The 19,259-nt window shown below is 47.5% G+C and overlaps 1 long non-coding RNA gene across 5 annotated transcripts; it reads right to left on the bottom strand.

The window, feature by feature from the left end:
- Positions 1 to 477: 477 nt before the first annotated feature.
- On the bottom strand, positions 478 to 12,293 carry LOC134909554 (uncharacterized). 5 transcript variants are annotated; one of them, XR_010175962.1, is made up of 6 exons: positions 12,152 to 12,293; positions 11,087 to 11,119; positions 10,141 to 10,202; positions 9,905 to 9,938; positions 7,139 to 7,305; positions 478 to 971 (listed from the first exon to the last, which is right to left on the bottom strand). It is a non-coding gene; the product is annotated as an uncharacterized LOC134909554 (long non-coding RNA). The 5 variants fall into 5 exon arrangements; XR_010175963.1 differs by lacking the exon at positions 12,152 to 12,293 and adding an exon at positions 11,973 to 12,033; XR_010175964.1 differs by lacking the exon at positions 12,152 to 12,293 and adding an exon at positions 11,845 to 11,865.
- Between the last annotated feature and the right edge of the window lie 6,966 nt (positions 12,294 to 19,259).

Here is a 19,259-nt window from a genome sequence, read left to right as displayed (position 1 = left end):
GCACCCTTCTCGTTCGGGCACAAAAATCTAACTGAGGCTTGGAGGAGGGTCATAGGGGGAGGAGCCAGTGCACACCACCTGATCCTAAAGCTTTTATTCTTGTGCCCTGTCTCCTGCGGAGCCGCTATTCCCCATGGTCCTTACGGAGTCCCAGCATCCACTAGGACGTCAGAGAAAAAATTAAACTAAGTAAATTGTGTTTATGTGGCATCCTTAGATCAATTATGTGGTGAGGGGCAAGATTCACTTCTGTTTGTCCACATATTTTATGACTGGAAGCCGCAAGCACTGGTTTTGTCTGTTATATTGACCGGAAATAATTTGAATTGGGCCTGAACCACCAACCCAGGGTACCCCTGCAAGTACCCTGTGGCACCCCAGGGTGCCTATGCACACAGTTTGGGAACCACTGAGCAAGAACCAACTTCTATTTTGCCTCTATTTGTCCAGTAAATGCAGCCAAGAAAAACAAAGACATTAATAAATTCTGCTTTATTAAATTTTATTTACTAAACAAGGCATTACCAGAGATAAGGGGAATTAAGTAAACTGGTAGCAAATACACCAAGCAAATAAACAAAACACTGCAACAAAGACTCTTGCGTAGACATCATGTAAGGTTATGCAAGCATACCTTTGTAAGCATTACAAAAAGTACTTAAAGAAATCTCACCTTTAAATTTAGTAACTGGTAAAAAAACTGAAGGAAAAAAATAAAATAAAAAAAATTGGTCAGTGTATATGTTTCCTTTTGTAAGTGTAGATTGCGGCACAATCACATGCATTCTTTATGGGACTCCATGCCCCTCTCACATTTCACATTTGGGCCATGATCTCTGACAAAAGCACGGTTTCCAATTTCAGTGGGCACAGTTTTATATAATGGCAATGTCCCATGTGAATCTTATCTCCCCAAGTAAGAAACAACACAACCAGCCATATAAGCAGAACGCAGTGTACAAGCAGTCAACCTGAAAAAGAACAGGTATTAGTAGATATAGTGCAGACCCTGCATTCACAATTGCAACCTGTCCAAGTTTCTATCTTACTTGAGTTAAAACTAACACTATGCTTCTATGCTAATACAATTTGCCATCAGCTCCACTGTGCTTTAGAAGCTGCCCAATTGCTACACCTTTCTTGCAGTAGAATATCTATAGCTCCCCTATATCCCTGGGTTTCTCTCCTCACTCTGGGATTTGTAGAAAGTACAATGTAAATGTGCACAGCTATTGAGGGAGTACCCTCAGATTTTCATATGCAACAAGTCCAAGGCAGACTTTAACCATTTTGGCTCAATGTAATCTGAAGACGAAGCACAATGGAACTTAGCAAGAAAAAAAAATAAGAATTTACTCACCGGTAATTATATTTCTCGTAGTCCGTAGTGGATGCTGGGGACTCCGTAAGGACCATGGGGAATAGACGGGCTCCGCAGGAGACTGGGCACTCTAAAGAAAAGATTAGGTACTATCTGGTGTGCACTGGCTCCTCCCTCTATGCCCCTCCTCCAGACCTCAGTTAGGGAAACTGTGCCCGGACGAGCTGACATTACAAGGAAAGAAAATTTGAATCCAGGGTAAGACTCATACCAGCCACACCAATCACACCGTACAACTTGTGATAACCTTACCCAGTTAACAGTATGAACAACAACTGAGCCTCACTCAACGGATGGCTCATAACAATAACCCTTATTTAAGCAATAACTATATACACGTATTGCAGAAAGTCCGCACTTGAGACGGGCGCCCAGCATCCACTACGGACTACGAGAAATAGAATTACCGGTGAGTAAATTCTTATTTTCTCTGACGTCCTAGTGGATGCTGGGAACTCCGTAAGGACCATAGGGATTATACCAAAGCTCCCAAACGGGCGGGAGAGTGCGGATGACTCTGCAGCACCGAATGAGCAAACACAATGTCCTCCTAAGCCAGGGTATAAAACTTGTAGAACTTTGCAAATGTGTTTGAACCCGACCAAGTAGCCGCTCGGCAAAGCTGTAAAGCCAAGACCCCTCGGGCAGCCGCCCAAGAAGAGCCCCCCTTCCTTGTGGAATGGGCTTTTACCGATTTAGGATGCGGTAACCCTGCCGCAGAATGAGCTTGCTGAATCGTGTTACAGATCCAGCGCGCAATAGTTTGCTTTGAAGCAGGAGCACCCAGCTTGTTGGGTGCATGCAGGATAAACAGCGAGTCAGTCTTCCTGACTCCAGCCGTTCTGGAAACATATTTTCAAAGCCCTGACTACGTCCAGTAACTTGGAGTCCTCCAAGTCCCGAGTAGCCGCAGGCACCACAATAGGTTGGTTCAAATGAAACGATGATACCACCTTTGGGAGAAATTGGGGACGAGTCCTCAATTCTGCCCTGTCCATATGGAAGATCAGATATGGGCTTTTACACGACAAAGCCGCCAATTCCGACACGCCTAGCCGATGCTAAGGCCAACAGCATGACCACTTTCCACGTGAGATACTTTAGTTCCACGGTCCTAAGTGGCTCAAACCAGTGGGATTTCAGAAAATCCAACACAACGTTAAGATCCCAGGGTGCCACTGGTGACCCAAAAGGGGGCTGAATATGCAGCACTCCCTTAAACGTCTGAACCTCAGGCAGTGAAGCCAGTTCTTTTTGAAAGAAAATGGATAGGGCCGAAATCTGGACCTTTATGGACCCCAATTTTAGGCCCATAGTCACCCCTGACTGTAGGAAGTGCAGGAAACGACCCAACTGGAATTCCTCTGTAGGGGCCTTCCTGGCCTCACACCAAGCAACATATTTTCGCCATATACGGTGATAATGCTTTGCTGTCACGTCTTTCCTAGCCTTTATCAGCGTAGGAATAACTTCATCCGGAATGCCTTTTTCAGCTAGGATCCGGCGTTCAACCGCCATGCCGTCAAACGCAGCCGCGGTAAGTCTTGGAACAGACAGGGCCCTTGTTGCAGCAGGTCCTGCCTGAGAGGCAGAGGCCATGGGTCCTCTGTGCGCATTTCTTGCAGTTCCGGGTACCAAGTCCTTCTTGGCCAATCCGGAACAATGAGTATTGTTCTTATTCCTCGCTTTCTTACTATTCTCAGTACCTTGGGTATGAGAGGAAGAGGAGGAAACACATATACCGACTGGCACACCCACGGTGTTCACTAGGGCGTCCACAGCTATCGCCTGAGGGTCCCTTGACCTGGCGCAATATCTTTTTAGCTTTTTGTTGAGGCGGGACGCCATCATGTCCACCTGTGGCAGTTCCCATCGCTTTGCGATCTGTGTGAAGACTTCTTGATGAAGTCCCCACTCTCCCGGGTGGAGGTCGTGTCTGCTGAGGAAGTTTGCTTCCCAGTTGTCCACTCCCGGAATGAACACTGCTGACAGTGCTTGCACGTGATTCTCCGCCCACCGAAGAATCTTTGTGGCTTCCGCCATTGCCATCCTGCTTCTTGTGCCGCCATGGCGGTTTACATGGGCGACCGCCGTGATGTTGTCTGACTGAATCAGTACTGGCCGGTTTCGAAGCAGGGGCTCTGCTTGACTCAGGGCGTTGTAAATGGCCCTTAGTTCCAGTATATTTATGTGTAGAGAAGTCTCCAGACTTGACCACAGCCCTTGGAAGTTTCTTCCCTGAGTGACTGCCCCCCATCCTCGGAGGCTTGCATCCGTGGTCACCAGGACCCAGTCCTGTATGCCAAACCTGCGGCCCTCGAGAAGGTGAGCACTCTGCAGCCACCACAGAAGAGACACCCTGGCCCTTGGGGACAGGGTGATCAGCAGATGCATCTGAAGATGCGATCCGGACCACTTGTCCAACAGATCCCACTGAAAGATCCTCGCATGGAACCTGCCGAAGGGAATGGCTTCGTATGAAGCCACCATCTTTCACAGGACTCGCGTGCAGTGATGCACCGATACCTGTTTTGGTTTCAGGAGGTCCCTGACCAGAGATGCTAATTCCTGGGCCTTCTCTGCCGGGAGAAACACCTTCTTCTGTTCTGTGTCCAGAATCATACCCAGGAAAAGCAGACGCGTCGTAGGAATCAGCTGCGACTTTGGAACATTCAGAATCCAGCCGTGCTGTTGCAACACTTCCTGAGAGAGTGCTACGCTGATCAACAACTGCTCCCTGGACCTCGCCTTTATGAGGAGATCGTCCAAGTACGGGATAATTATCACTCCCTTCTGCCGAAGGAGTATCATCATTTCGGCCATTACCTTGGTAAATATTCTCGGTGCCGTGAACAGGCCAAACGGCAACGTCTGGAACTGGTAATGACAGTCCTGTACCACAAACCTGAGGTACTCCTGGTGAGGTGGGTAAATGGGGACATGCAAGTAAGCATCTTTGATGTCCAGCAACACCATAAAATCCCCCTCTTCCAGGCTTGCAATAACCGCTCTGAGCGATTCCATTTTGAACTTGAATTTCTTTATATAAGTGTTCAAGGATTTTAAATTCAGAATGGGTCTCACCGAACCGTCCGGTTTCGGTACCACAAACATTGTGGAATAGTAACCCCTTCCCTGTTGAAGGAGGGGGACCCTGACAATCACTTGCTGGAGGTACAGCTTGTGAACTGCCGCCAGTACTACCTCCCTTTCCATGGGGGAAGCTGGCAAGGCTGATTTGAGGTAACGGCGGGGGGGAGTCGCTTCGAATTCCAGCTTGTATCCCTGAGATACAATTTGTATAGCCCAGAGATCCACCTGTGAGCGAACCCACTGGTTGCTGAAGTTTCGGAGACGCGCCCCCACCGCACCTGGCTCCGCCTGAGGAGCCCCAACGTCATGCGGTGGACTTAGTGGAAGCAGGGGAGGACTTTTGTTCCTGGGAACTGGCTGCATGGTGCAGCTTCTTACCTCTACCCCTGCCTCTGGCAAGAAAGGATGCGCCCATGACCCTCTTGCCTTTTTGGGAACGAAAGGACTGCATTTGATAATACGGTGCTTTCTTAGGCTGTGAGGAAACCTGAGGCAAGAAAGTGGACTTTCCAGCTGTCGCTGTAGACACGAGGTCCGACAGACCGTCCCCAAACAATTCCTCACCCTTATAAGGCAAAACCTCCACGTGTTTTTTAGAATCAGCATCTCCTGTCCATTGCAGAGTCCATAAGACCCTCCTGGCAGAAATGGACATAGCATTAATTCTAGAGCCCAGCAGACAAATGTCCCTCAGAGCATCCCGCATATATAAGACGACGTCTTTGATATGGCCCAGGGTTAGCAAAACAGTATCTCTTTAGAGGGAATCTATGTCGTCTAACAGAGTATCTGTCCACGCTGCTACAGCACTACACAGCCAGGCTGAAGCAATAGCAGGTCTCAGTAGAGTACCAGAGTGTGTATACAGACTTCAGGATAGCTTCCTGCTTTCTATCCGCAGGCTCCTTTAGGGCGGCCGTATCCTGAGACGGCAGGGCCACCTTTTTAGATCAGCGTGTCAGTGCCTTGTCCACCCTAGGGGATGTTTCCCAACGTAACCTGTCCGTAGGCGGGAAAGGGTACGCCATCAGTAACCTCTTAGAAATCACTAATTTCTTATCCGGGGAACTCCACGCTTCTTCACACAATTCATTTAATTCATCAGATGGGGGAAAAGTCACTGGCTGCTTTTTCTCCCCAAACATATAAACCCACCACACTTATCTGCCCTTGCTCCGCCTCCACGTAACCTTCCTCATCAAACATGTCGACACAGCTGTACCGACACCGCACACACACAGGGAATGCTCAGACTGAGGACAGGACCCCACAAAGTCCTTTGGGGAGACAGAGAGAGAGTATGCCAGCACACACCACAGCACTATATAACACAGGGATTCTCACTGCTAATAAGTGATTTACCCAATAGCTGCTTTATATGTCTTATTTGCGCCTAAATTTATGTGCCCCCCCTCTCTTTTTAACCCGTCTTGTACCTGGATACTGCAGGGGAGAGCCTGGGGAGCCGCTTCCAGCGGAGCTGTGAAGAGAAAATGGTGCTGGTGTGCTGAGGAAGAAGGCCCCGCCCCCTCAGTGGCGGGCTTCTGTCCCGCTTTGTGTGAAAAAATGGGGGGGTTTTTACATATATACAGTGCCAGACTGTATATATGTATTTTTATGCCAAAAAGTACTTCAATTGCAGCCCAGGGCGCCCTGCACCCTACAGTGACCGGAGTGTGTAAGTGTGCTGGGAGCAATGGCGCACAGCTGCGGTGCTGTGCGCTACCTTAATGAAGACAGGAGTCTTCAGCCGCCGATTTTGTCGTCTTCAAGCTTCTGTTCTTCTGGCTCTGCAAGGGGGACGGCGGCGCGGCTCCGGGAACGGACGATCGAGGACAGGTGCCTGTGTTCGAACCCTCTGGAGCTAATGGTGTCCAGTAGCCTAAGAAGCACAAGCTAGCTGCAAGCAGGTAGGTTTGCTTCTCTCCCCTTAGTCCCACGTAGCTGTGAGTCTGTTGCCAGCAGATCTCACTGAAAATAAATAACCTAATAAATACTTTCTTTACTAGTAAAGCTCAGGAGAGCCCACTAGGTGCACCCAGCTCTGGCCGGGCACAGATTCTAACTGAGGTCTGGAGGAGGGGCATAGAGGGAGGAGCCAGTGCACACCAGATAGTACCTAATCTTTCTTTTAGAGTGCCCAGTCTCCTGCGGAGCCCGTCTATTCCCCATGGTCCTTACGGAGTTCCCAGCATCCACTAGGACGTCAGAGAAAAGCAGTTGCACTGTAGCAATCTGTATACAAGTACAGACTGATTCATATACAGCTATACAACATCAATCAGAAGTGGATTTGGTCACAAGGATTGAAACGCACATCTGGGCAAGAGATCATCTGTGCAAGCCTAGTCACACAAGACCTGGTGCACAGAGGGGATGTTTGGCGCTACTGCAGTGATAGTAAATGAGGATACATCTGTAGGTTATCAACATGGCCAGGCTGTTAAATTGAGCAGTCCTCTTCAGAGCGTTCTGTATTACCTGATCTCCCACACACAGGGCACAGAAAATGACACTTCTATTTACTAATTCAAAGGCCAACATATAACCTTCTAACAACTACACTATTCTGTGCCATACCACCATGCGGACCACATTGTATTACCGATAAACATTTAATACAGGTTATGCAATCACCGTTGTAGTGTAGTTTGTTGCATTTACCTTCTCTTTCCATGTTATATTTAATCTCCTCCTATAATTCCAAACTGCTACAGCCGCCTGTTTCCTCTAAGCTTGTCAGCCATCTGGTGGCAGTATCTGGAATCCTTGGAGCTTACCGAAGCTCTCAGAAACAGAGGGCAAGGACCGCATCTTCATACAGCAGAGTCCTTCACAAATAAAGGTAATACATAATAAATGCAGTGCATTCATGGAGAAAAAGAAACCAATCTATCCTTATCCTAGTTCCTGCAAGTTATGGAGCCGGAAACGAATGAATGTTTCATCACACTAAAGGGTCAGCCTTAGCAATGCAAACATCAGCGAATGTCATACAAAACAATAGATGCCTTTAGGTGTGTCACTGTATTAACGTGCTTCTGCAGGGAACAAGACACAACTTGGGGTTTTATTTCACTTCTAGAGATCATGCACCCAAAGCACTGAGAAACAATGCTAGTCACAGCATGGAGCCAAGCTTTGTACATTGCTTTCAAACAGTGTTTGAAATGCATTCACTATGGAATCTCAAATTTTGCATGCCCCACATTGTAGCATCTGCTTATTATTCCACTGCTTTTACCGAGTGTTAATACTTAAGGGCCCTACACACTCGGCAATCCGCCGCCGAGCTGCCCGACGGCCGACCCAGCGGCGGGAGTGAAGTTTCTTCACTCCCTCTGTCACCCGGCTCCATAGCAGTGCATGCTAATATGGACAATCTCGTCCATATTGGCCTGCATGCATGCGCGACCCGGCACCAACGATTAACGAGCGTGGGGCCACACACCGTTAATCGTGGGTGCCTACACACTGCACGATATGAACAAGTTCTCGTTCATTAATGAACGAGAACGTTCATTTCGTGCACTGAGATATGTAAGTGTGTAGGGCCCATTAATGCTACAGGCATTGCTTCCAAGAAAGGCACTGGTCAAAAATTGTGTTAAGAGTATGTAATAGGCTTTTAGAACACATGCTAAACTCTTTAAATTGTTTGTAGAAGTCTTAAAGACCATAGAAAATAGAGAAATATGGGAGGGAATTAATGGAATTTCAGTCAAGCTGTCTAAGAGTATGCATCAGACAAAGGGGGATATTTACTGCTACTAGTTGACCAGCCCGGGGATATCCAATAAGCCCCAATGCAGGCACTGATTTGGATTTTTTTTTTTTTACCTGCCTGAGCATGCAGAAAAAGATACCTGTTTTTGCAATCTCACCTGGGTAATTTACCAGATGCAATATACAGGAAATAATTTAATTCCACAAAAAATAAAACGCACCCAAAAAATGACTACGCTAATTGAATATCACCCTAAATAACAGGTTGGGGGGGGGGGGGAAGGTACATGTAAGTTACAAAAACACAGGTATACCGAAAGATAGCAACTAGGAAAGCAATAAAATCTTTTCATACTATTTCTAGCCACTGCTGGAAAACTGGACCTTTAGCAATACAATACACATGTCAATCTTAAAACATGAAAGAAAAATAAAATAAGGATAGTCTGGTAACATGCCCTCAGGGATAGTGCAGAAGCCTCTTGTCAAGCGCAGGCTATTTAAAGGATTTCCCTTCCCCCGTTCCATCTGGGAGAAGGACAGACTGAATGTCTGCTCATTCAAACAAATTTTTTGCCCCTTTGTTGTCACAAATGGGCGGAATTAGTGACTGAGCAGAAGAGAATTTTTTTTGTTTCTGAAGGTCACACAGACTATACTTCACAAAGGAACTTATCTAAATCTAACAATAGGAAAGAGTAAAGTAAACGGAGCTAAAACAATTGTTGTTCTAAAGGTGCATACATTGTGCGATGTAACCTTAAGATTGACTATATAGTCAAAATCGTAAGAAAAGTCAGTGCAAATCGCACCGTGTGTACACAGCTTGCTATGCTGATGCACGCTCCCGTGGGATCGGTATCGCAAAAAGAGACTGTGCGGGCAAGGCAATCTTGACTGTATTGTGTACATCTAGTACATAGTATAGTTAAAATTGGCACTTAGTCAAAATCTTAAGTAAATATAGTCAATATCAGTGGTTCAGGGCTCCGGGAGTTCAGGGGAAACAGCCAAGTCAAAATCGGAGATAGTCAATATCTCAGGTATGTATGCATCTTTAGTGATGCGTTAAATCTGGCCACACTGGCCTGTCTCTCTGTGTGATCTCCAAGATAATAGGCAGTCACTTATGTACCTAACTAAATTGTATATCACTTACAGCATTATTAGGACATAGGGGCCTGTTGACCCTGTCCAACCTGGTTTGCATATTAAAACATGGGACAATTTTAAGCAATCATTTTCAAGTCTGATAATTGGATACCGATAAATTGTCCAAAATCAGAGCATATGTGGCCAGCAAAAGATTCACAAAATGAATATGTCCTGCTAGTATAAATACAGTCGGCTTTTCTATTTAATAGATTTTGGCTATTAGTAACATTAAGAAGTCCACTCATTAAAAGATGCATAGGTTGAAGAATTTTGACGTTTCCAGTCTACATTTCAGAAAGGTATCCCTTCCCCCAGCCATATATTGATTAGAGGGCAGAGACAAGTTACACTGCTGTCTCTCTCACTGCGAACTCGAGCAGACACCGTAAGCTCTGCACAAGCTGTCTGGAAAGATTTTCTCTGGCACACATGCTTTCACCTCCACTATGGGTAAAAAAGGGGAGCTGTCAGAACCACGTGCCGAAAACAAATGCAGAAGGAATTGAGATTCTACAGGAAAAGTTTAATGTCTTCTCTAGCAGTTCTTACCCATGGTTGGTCTCTCATGATGTGGCTCAAACTGCTGTAAAAAATAATACATGTACATGAGTTAATAGCTACAACATAACCCAAACACACACTTCTGCAAACCTAAATAGCCATAGTATGGCCAACTCAGGCTGTCTGGAAAGATTCACTCTGGCACATATGGAAGGGACAGTCCAAAGAGTAGAGAGCCTTTAGTGAGCCAAGATGTGCATAATCTAGTAACAACATGAGATTACCTGTAAACTGTGATTGTTCTGCGAGACATCAATGGTGGGAGCAGGAATCCCTGTAAAAGCCACTGTAGGGGATAAATGGATCATATACACAGACCCGTAAGTACAGGATCTCCAAAATTCTGCAGGATATAAATACCGTACTAATTTTTCCCCCTCTGCTGCATTGTAATGCTGGCATTTGCAGTGCTCTGAACTAAAATCCACTTCCTATCATTTACGATTTCCAATGAAACAGTGGAACGCAGTAAATTATTTCTGATTGTTATTGCAAAGTTTAGATCAGTATTATACTATGAAGGAATATGCTTCCTATACTGTTCAAGAGATTAATGCATTTAAAAGCAACAATAACCATAGATTTTTACATGTAGCCTAGAAGGGGAGTAGGCCATAGCAGATGCTGAAATACATTTTAAAATTGGAAATAAAGTAAAAGACAATGAACTAATAATCACAGCATGCTGCACGGCGTGCCAGGCTGCAACTATCATAGTCTGTTATCGCTATATTAATAACTTTAGGTGTCCAGGATTAAAGGGCTATTATGGCAAGCCTACGTTAAGAGGATATGGGGATATAATTGAGCTACAGGGTGGTATGCTGCTATTGGTAAGCGTCTCCCAGACAAATGGGGAGGGCGGGGAATATACAGTTTGTTCCAAGGAGCAAAAACACTAATTTTGTCCTTTACACAAAAATATTTATCAGCAAAGAGAGGCAAAGCCCAGACAAAGCTTCACTACAGCAAACAAACTATGCAACTGTTTCTCTCACTGCGAACCCAAGTAGCCACGGAGAGGTCAGCTCAAGCTGTCTGGAGAGATTTCCTCTGGCACACATGGCAGAACCCCCATTATTGTAAAGAATGTGAGTTACCAGAAGAGCAGTGTGCGGTAAACCAGAAAAATACAGAAAGAAAAGCTGTGCTGTAAACAGCAGTGCTTACCATTGGTGGCATTTCTTTATGGGGTGCAGCAATCTAGGGGGAAAAGAACATACAGAAGTAGTTACAAGGAAACATAAGACAACACAATATACACATTACCACCCATGAAATGTTTCTCTCTCTGTGAACCTAAACTGCCACAACAAGACCAGCTCAGGCTGTCTGAGGAGATTCACTCTGGCACACATGGAATGAATACCCAATATGGAGAAGAGGGCTATCACTACACCACTACCTACTCAGTACATTTTACTAACATTCCTACATCTGGAGCCTAGAGTGCTACATCATGCAGATGTTCTTTGAAAGGGCTCCTCTGGTTCTGCAACAGCCTGGCAGTAGAGGGGGTAATGCGAACAGGAGGACCAATCTTATGCCGCCATTTTACAATGGCAGCTTATGGTTGTTCCTCCTGCTCACCCCAACCCCCCTCATCTCCAGCAAAGCTATGAGAACCAGGGAAACCCCAGCACAAATGCCCGCATGCAGGAGCACCTGGGGCTTCAGTTAGCAGAAAAGTGCTAGTAAAAAACACAACAAAATACAAACACCTACCTACTAGATAGTGGTGCAGCTTTATACCAAAATGTGCATGAAGTACCGGTAGTAACGACATAGATATCTGTACATAATATAGCGTGATACGTATGGGAGAGAAAACAAAGACATGTGTTTTACAGGATCCATGGCTTCCACAGCTCAAACTCTGCTGTTTAAATTACTGTTATCGCAGCGTAGAGAATCGCCACGTCACCCACCAGTACCCTCCGAAGGGCGCCATTCCACCACCCAGTGACCCAGCATACCGAACAGGCTGGATGCTGGCAGCATTACAGCCTAGAACGCAGCTGCCCAAGCTAAAAGGTATCCACAGCCCAGCACTCACATGGAGCTCATCCTGGACTTTGCCACGCGGCTCTAGGGCAATTACCAACTACTACCCTGTCCTGTAACGTAGGGAACGCAGGAGATATCGGATGATAGATCACACGCTAAGGCATAAACGGCGGCAGCTGCTGGCAGAGTCTGGCTGCAAGAGATGTACAGGCGGCGGATCTATGTTACCTGCTGCTCCCCATCCGCGCTGCTGCTGCATGTGCTAAGTAACACGAGGGATAACCCCACCACGTGCTAAGACAAGCCAGCATGGACCGGCGTTCACCGTGTTACTGACGTCACCGACACAGGAAATGTGCCGCAGTGCATGAAGGGATTTGTAGTTCTCGTGTCTAAAGTTCCTTTACTAATGGTGGTATGGTTGATGCTAGATTCAAGTGGGGAGGAGCCACGACACAAGGGGGAGAAGCTAGGCCAGCGGGATAGTTCCTCTGCTAACCACGCCACTAACTATTACCTTTAGTAATCAGGTGGCGAGCGAAGCGGAGCGATCCACCGATCCCGCGAGGGTACTTTTCGGGTACCCTGTTCGGCCGTAGCACCTCCTCCTGGTGACGTGTCTCCTCCCCTAGTGATGTCAGAAGGTCCCTTCTCCCACTCCAATTTAGAACCAACCATTGACCTACCAGTATATTTTTGGATTGTGGGAGGAAACCGGAGTACCGTGAGGAAACCCACACAAGTACAGGGAGAATATACAAACTCCACACAGTTAGGGCCATGGTGGGAATCAAACCCATGACCTCAGTGCTGTGAGGCAGTAATGCTAACCATTACACCACCATACCACCCAACTTTCTTCTGTAGTAAATAGGGACACACGGCGCTCCCAAAAAGGGGCCCGGCCTATGAAAAGGGGGCATGGCTTCGCAGGAGGACCCGCGATCGTGAGCCACGCCCCATTTTCGTCACTGAGGGGTCATGCCCAGCACTCCGTGAGCTGCTGGCATGCCCCCCTCCTCCTGTCTCCCCTGAATAGATGCTGTGCATCTATTCACCGCTGCCCTGCCTAGCAGAGCAGCGAGTGCAGGAGCCTCCCGACTGCCCCCCCCCCCCCCCCCCCCACGGCCCGCGGGTGGGACAGTGGGACAGTCCCAACAAAACGGGACTGTCCCGTGAAAATCGAGACAATTGGGAGGTATGCACCACATATCTCTTGATTAGCTTATACCATTAAAAAAAAATAAGAATTTACTTACCGATAATTCTATTTCTCATAGTCCGTAGTGGATGCTGGGGACTCCGTCAGGACCATGGGGAATAGCGGGCTCCGCAGGAGACAGGGCACATCTAAAAAAGCTTTTAGGTCACATGGTGCGTACTGGCTCCTCCCCCTATGACCCTCCTCCAAGCCTCAGTTAGGTACTGTGCCCGGACGAGCGTACACAATAAGGAAGGATCTTGAATCCCGGGTAAGACTCATACCAGCCACACCAATCACACCATACAACTTGTGATCTGAACCCAGTTAACAGTATGATAACAAAAACGAAGTAGCCTCTAAAAAGATGGCTCACAACAATAATAACCCGATTTTTGTAACAATAACTATGTACAAGTATTGCAGACAATCCGCACTTGGGATGGGCGCCCAGCATCCACTACGGACTATGAGAAATAGAATTATCGGTAAGTAAATTCTTATTTTCTCTAACGTCCTAGTGGATGCTGGGGACTCCGTCAGGACCATGGGGATTATACCAAAGCTCCCAAACGGGCGGGAGAGTGCGGATGACTCTGCAGCACCGAATGAGAAAACTCCAGGTCCTCTGTAGCCAGAGTATCAAATTTGTAAAATTTTACAAACGTGTTCTCCCCTGACCATGTAGCTGCTCGGCAAAGTTGTAATGCCGAGACTCCTCGGGCAGCCGCCCAAGATGAGCCCACCTTCCTTGTGGAGTGGGCCTTTACAGATTTAGGCTGTGGCACGCCTGCCACAGAATGTGCAAGTTGGATTGTGCTACAGATCCAACGTGCAATCGTCTGTTTAGACGCAGGAGCACCCATCTTGTTGGGTGCATACAATGTAAACAACGAGTCAGTTTTTCTGACTCCAGCTGTCCTTGAAATATATATTTTTAATGCTCTGACAACGTCCAGTAACTTGGAGTCCTCCAAGTCGCTAGTAGCCGCAGGCACCACAATAGGCTGGTTTAAGTGAAATGCCGAAACCACCTTAGGGAGAAATTGAGGACGCGTCCTCAATTCTGCCCTGTCCGAATGGAATATCAGATATGGGCTCTTGTATGACAAAGCTGCCAACTCTGAAACTCTCCTGGCAGAAGCCAGGGCCAACAGCATGGTTACCTTCCATGTAAGGTATTTTAATTCTACCGATTTTAACGGCTCAAACCAATGAGATTTGAGAAAATTTAGAACCACGTTCAAATCCCACGGTGCCACTGGAGGCACTATTGGGGGTTGTATATGTAGTACACCTTTGACAAAAGTTTGTACTTCAGGCACTGACGCCAATTCCTTCTGGAAGAAAATTGATAAGGCCGAAATTTGAACTTTAATAGACCCCAATTTTAGGCCCATAGACAATCCTGCTTGCAGGAAATGTAAGAATCGACCCAATTGAAATTCTTCCGTTGGAGCCTTCTTGGCCTCACACCACGCAACATATTTTCGCCAAATGCGGTGATAATGTTGTACAGCCACTTCCTTCCTAGCCTTAATCAAGGTAGGAATAACTTCCTCTGGAATGCCCTTTTCTTTTAGAATCCGGCGTTCAACCGCCATGCCGTCAAACGCAGACGCGGTAAGTCTTGGAACATACAAGGTCCCTGCTGAAGCAGATCCCTTCTCAGAGGTAGAGGCCACGGATCCTCCGTGAGCATCTCTTGAAGTTCCGGATACCAAGTTCTCCTTGGCCAGTCCGGAGCCACCAGTATCGTTCTTACTCCTCTTTTCCGTATAATTCTCAGCACCTTTGGTATGAGAGGCAGAGGAGGGAACACATACACTGATTGGTACACCCACGGTGTTACCAGAGCGTCCACAGCTATTGCCTGAGGGTCTCTTGACCTGGCGCAATACCTGTCCAATTTTTTGTTGAGGCGAGACGCCATCATGTCTACCTTTGGTTTTTCCCAACGGTTCACAATCATGTGGAAAACTTCTGGATGAAGTCCCCACTCTCCCGGGTGAAGGTCGTGTCTGCTGAGGAAATCTGCTTCCCAGTTGTCCACTCCCGGGATGAACACTGCTGACAGTGCTATGACATGATTCTCCGCCCAGCGCAGAATCCTTGCCGCTTCTGCCATTGCACTCCTGCTTCTCGTGCCGCCTTGTCGGTTTACGTGGGCGACTGCCGTGATGTTGTCGGACTGGATCAACACCGGCTGACCCTGAAGCAGCGGTTTTGCCAGACTTAGAGCATTGTAGATCGCTCTTAGCTCCAGTATATTTATGTGAAGAGACGTCTCCAGGCTTGACCACACGCCCTGGAAATTTCTTCCCTTTGTGACTGCTCCCCAACCTCGTAGGCTGGCATCCGTAGTCACCAGGACCCAGTCCTGTATGCCGAATCTGCGGCCCACTAACAGATGGGCAGTCTGCAGCCACCACAGGAGAGACAACCTTGTTCTTGGTGACAGTGCTATCCGCTGATGCATGTGCAGATGCGATCCGGACCATTTGTCCAGCAGATCCCACTGAAATGTCCGTGCATGGAATCTGCCGAATGGAATCGCTTCGTACGAAGCCACCATCTTTCCCAGGACTCTTGTGCATTGATGTACTGACACCGTTCCTGGTTTTAGGAGGTTCCTGACAAGTTCGGATAACTCCCTTGCTTTTCCCTCCGGGAGAAACACCTTTTTCTGAACCGTGTCCAGAATCATTCCCAGGAACAGCAGACGAGTTGTCGGGGTCAATTGAGATTTTGGAAGATTCAGAATCCACCCGTGTTGCTGGAGCACTACCTGGGTTAGTGCTACACCGACTTCCAGCTGTTCTCTGGACTTTGCCCTTATCAGGAGATCGTCCAAGTAAGGGATAATTAATACGCCTTTTCTTCGTAGAAGAACCATCATTTCGGTCATTACCTTGGTAAAGACCCGAGGGGCCGTAGACAAACCAAACGGCATCGTTTGAAACTGATAATGACAGTCTTGTATCACGAACCTGAGATACCCTTGGTGTGAGGGGTAAATTGGGACATGCAGATAAGCATCCTTTATGTCCAGGGACACCATGAAGTCCCCGTCTTCCAGATTCGCTATCACTGCTCTGAGTGACTCCATTTTGAACTTGAATTTCTGTATGTACAGGTTCAAGGATTTCAGATTTAGAATAGGTCTTACCGAACCGTCCGGCTTCGGTACCACAAATAGTGTGGAATAATACCCCTTTCCCTGTTGTAGGAGGGGTACCTTGACTATCACCTGCTGAGAATACAGCTTGTGAATGGCTTCCAAAACCGACGTCCTTTCTGAGGGAGACGTTGGTAAAGCAGACTTTAGGAACCGGCGAGGGGGAAACCTTTCGAACTCCAGCATGTAACCCTGAGATATTATCTGCAGGACCCACGGGTCCACTTGTGAGTGAGCCCATTGATTGCTGAAAATCTTGAGTCGACCCCCCACCGTTCCTGGGTCCGCTTGTAAAGCCCCAGCGTCATGCTGATGGCTTTGTAGAAGCCGGGGCGGGCTTCTGTTCCTGGGCAGGGGCTGCGTGCTGCCCTTTCTTACCCTTTCCTCTGCCTCTCGGCAGATAAGACTGTCCTTTTGGTCGCTTTTTATAGGAGCGAAAGGACTGCGGCTGAAAAGACGGTGTCTTTTTCTGTTGTGAAGGGGTCTGAGGTAAAAAGGTGGATTTGCCGGCAGTTGCCGTGGTCACCAGGTCCGAAAGACCGACCCCAAACAATTCCTCTCCTTTATATGGCAATACTTCCATATGCCTCTTGGAATCCGCATCACCTGACCACTGTCGCGTCCATAAACTTCTTCTAGCAGATATGGACATCGCGCTTACTCTTGATGCTAGAGTACAAACATCCCTCTGAGCATCTCGCATATAAAGAAAAGCATCCTTTAATTGCTCTAGAGTCAATAAAATACTGTCCCTATCCAGGGTCTCAATATTTTCAGTCAGAGAATCCAACCACACTACCCCAGCACTGCACATCCAGGCTGAGGCTATTGCCGGTCGCAGTATAACACCCGTATGTGTGTATATACTCTTCAGTGTAGTTTCCAGCCTCCTATCTGCTGGATCCTTGAGGGCGGCCGTATCAGGAGACGGCAACGCCACTTGCTTTGATAAACGTGTGAGCGCCTTATCCACCTTAGGGGGTGATTCCCAGCGCGCCCTAACCTCTGGTGGGAAAGGGTATAATGCCAACAACTTCTTTGAAATTAGCATTTTTCTATCGGGGGTAACCCACGCTTCATCACACACATCATTCAATTCCTCTGATTCTGGGAAAAATACAGGTAGTTTTTTCACCCCCCACATAATACCCCTTTTTGAGGTACCAGTAGTATCAGAGAGCTGCAAAGCCTCCTTCATTGCCGTGATCATATAACGTGTGGCCCTATTGGAAAATACGTTTACTTCCTCACCGTCGACACTAGATTCATCTGTGTCGGTACCCGTGTCGACTGACTGAGGTAAGGGACGTTTTACAGCCCCTGACGGTGTCTGAGATGCCTGAACCGGTACTAACTGGTTTGCCGGGCGTCTCATTTCGTCAACTGACTTTTGTAATGTGCTGACATTATCACGTAATTCCATAACCAAAGCCATCCATTCCGGTGTCGACTCCCTAGGGGGTGACATTACCATCATCGGCAATTGCTCTGCCTCCACACCAACTTCGTCCTCATACATGTCGACACACACGTACCGACACACACAGCAGCCACACAGTGAATGCTCTATTGAAGACAGGACCCTCCTAGCCCTTTGGGGAGACAGAGGGAGAGTTTGCCAGCACACACCAAAAGCGCTATACAGTATATAACAACCCTAGAAGGTGTTGTTTTTATATATGCGCTCTCAATATATATTTATATCGCCAATTTATGCCCCCCCTCTCTTTGTTACCCTGTTTCTGTAGTGCAGTGCAGGGGAGAGTCGTGGGAGCCTTCCTCACCAGCGGAGCCGTGCAGGAAAATGGCGCCGAGTGCTGAGGAGAATAAGCTCCGCCCCTTTTCCGGCGGGCTTTTCTCCCGGTTTTTCTAATAAACTGGCCTGGGTTAAATACATACATATAGCCTTAATGGCTATATGTGATGTATTTATTTGCCTCTAAGGTACTCTATATTGCTGCCCAGGGCGCCCCCAGCAGCGCCCTGCACCCTCCGTGACCGAGATCCGTGAGCCGTGTAGCAACAATGGCGCACAGCTGCAGTGCTGTGCGCTACCTCTATGAAGACTGAAGTCTTCTGCCGCCTGTTTCCGGACCTCCGTTCTGCCGTTCTTCAGCGTCTGTAAGGGGGATCGGCGGCGCGGCTCCGGGACGAACCCCAGGCTGACCTGTGTTCCGACTCCCTCTGGAGCTCAGTGTCCAGTAGCCTAAGACTTCAATCCTCCTGCAGGCAGGTGAGTTGCAAGTCTCTCCCCTAAGTCCCTCGTTGCAGTGCTCCTGTCGCCAGCAGGAGACACTGATTAGAAACCTAAAAAAAAACTTTTCTAACTAGCTCTTTAAGAGAGCCACCTAGATTGCACCCTCTCGGACGGGCACAAAAACCTAACTGAGGCTTGGAGGAGGGTCATAGGGGGAGGAGCCAGTACGCACCATGTGACCTAAAAGCTTTTTTAGATGTGCCCTGTCTCCTGCGGAGCCCGCTATTCCCCATGGTCCTGACGGAGTCCCCAGCATCCACTAGGACGTTAGAGAAATAATAATAATAACTTGTATGATTGTTGTCAAGGTAAGTTTAGTTCAAGATTTTTTGTTATATGGGTATGCTGGGATTGGTAGTTCAAATTTCAGTATGCTCTTCAAACCAATACCATACCCTCCAACTGTACCTTTTTGGCAGGTACAGAACCTTCTTTTGATAGTCTGTACCTGCCAAAAAGGGCTTTGTACCGATTTTTGACTCTCCAAATTAACATTGAAAGTATAGGAAAGGGGGTGTGGCCACACCCCCTTTACCCATGTCCACGCCCCCTTTCCTATTTTGTACCGGTTTTCATGTGTAAAATGTTGGCGGGTATGCAATACTTGTACGACTATGGCTAAAACTAAGTTGGATAAAGGACCTCTGATGTCACCAGTGGGAGGAGCAATAGGTGCCCATGCCCGCCATCCCCATAGAAC

The sequence above is a fragment of the Pseudophryne corroboree genome, chromosome 4, assembly GCF_028390025.1.
Source record: "Pseudophryne corroboree isolate aPseCor3 chromosome 4, aPseCor3.hap2, whole genome shotgun sequence".
In the NCBI taxonomy this organism is placed as follows: domain Eukaryota; kingdom Metazoa; phylum Chordata; class Amphibia; order Anura; family Myobatrachidae; genus Pseudophryne; species Pseudophryne corroboree.
The sequence above is the reverse complement of the archived record's forward strand: the minus strand, read 5'-3'. Positions and strand labels throughout refer to the sequence as shown.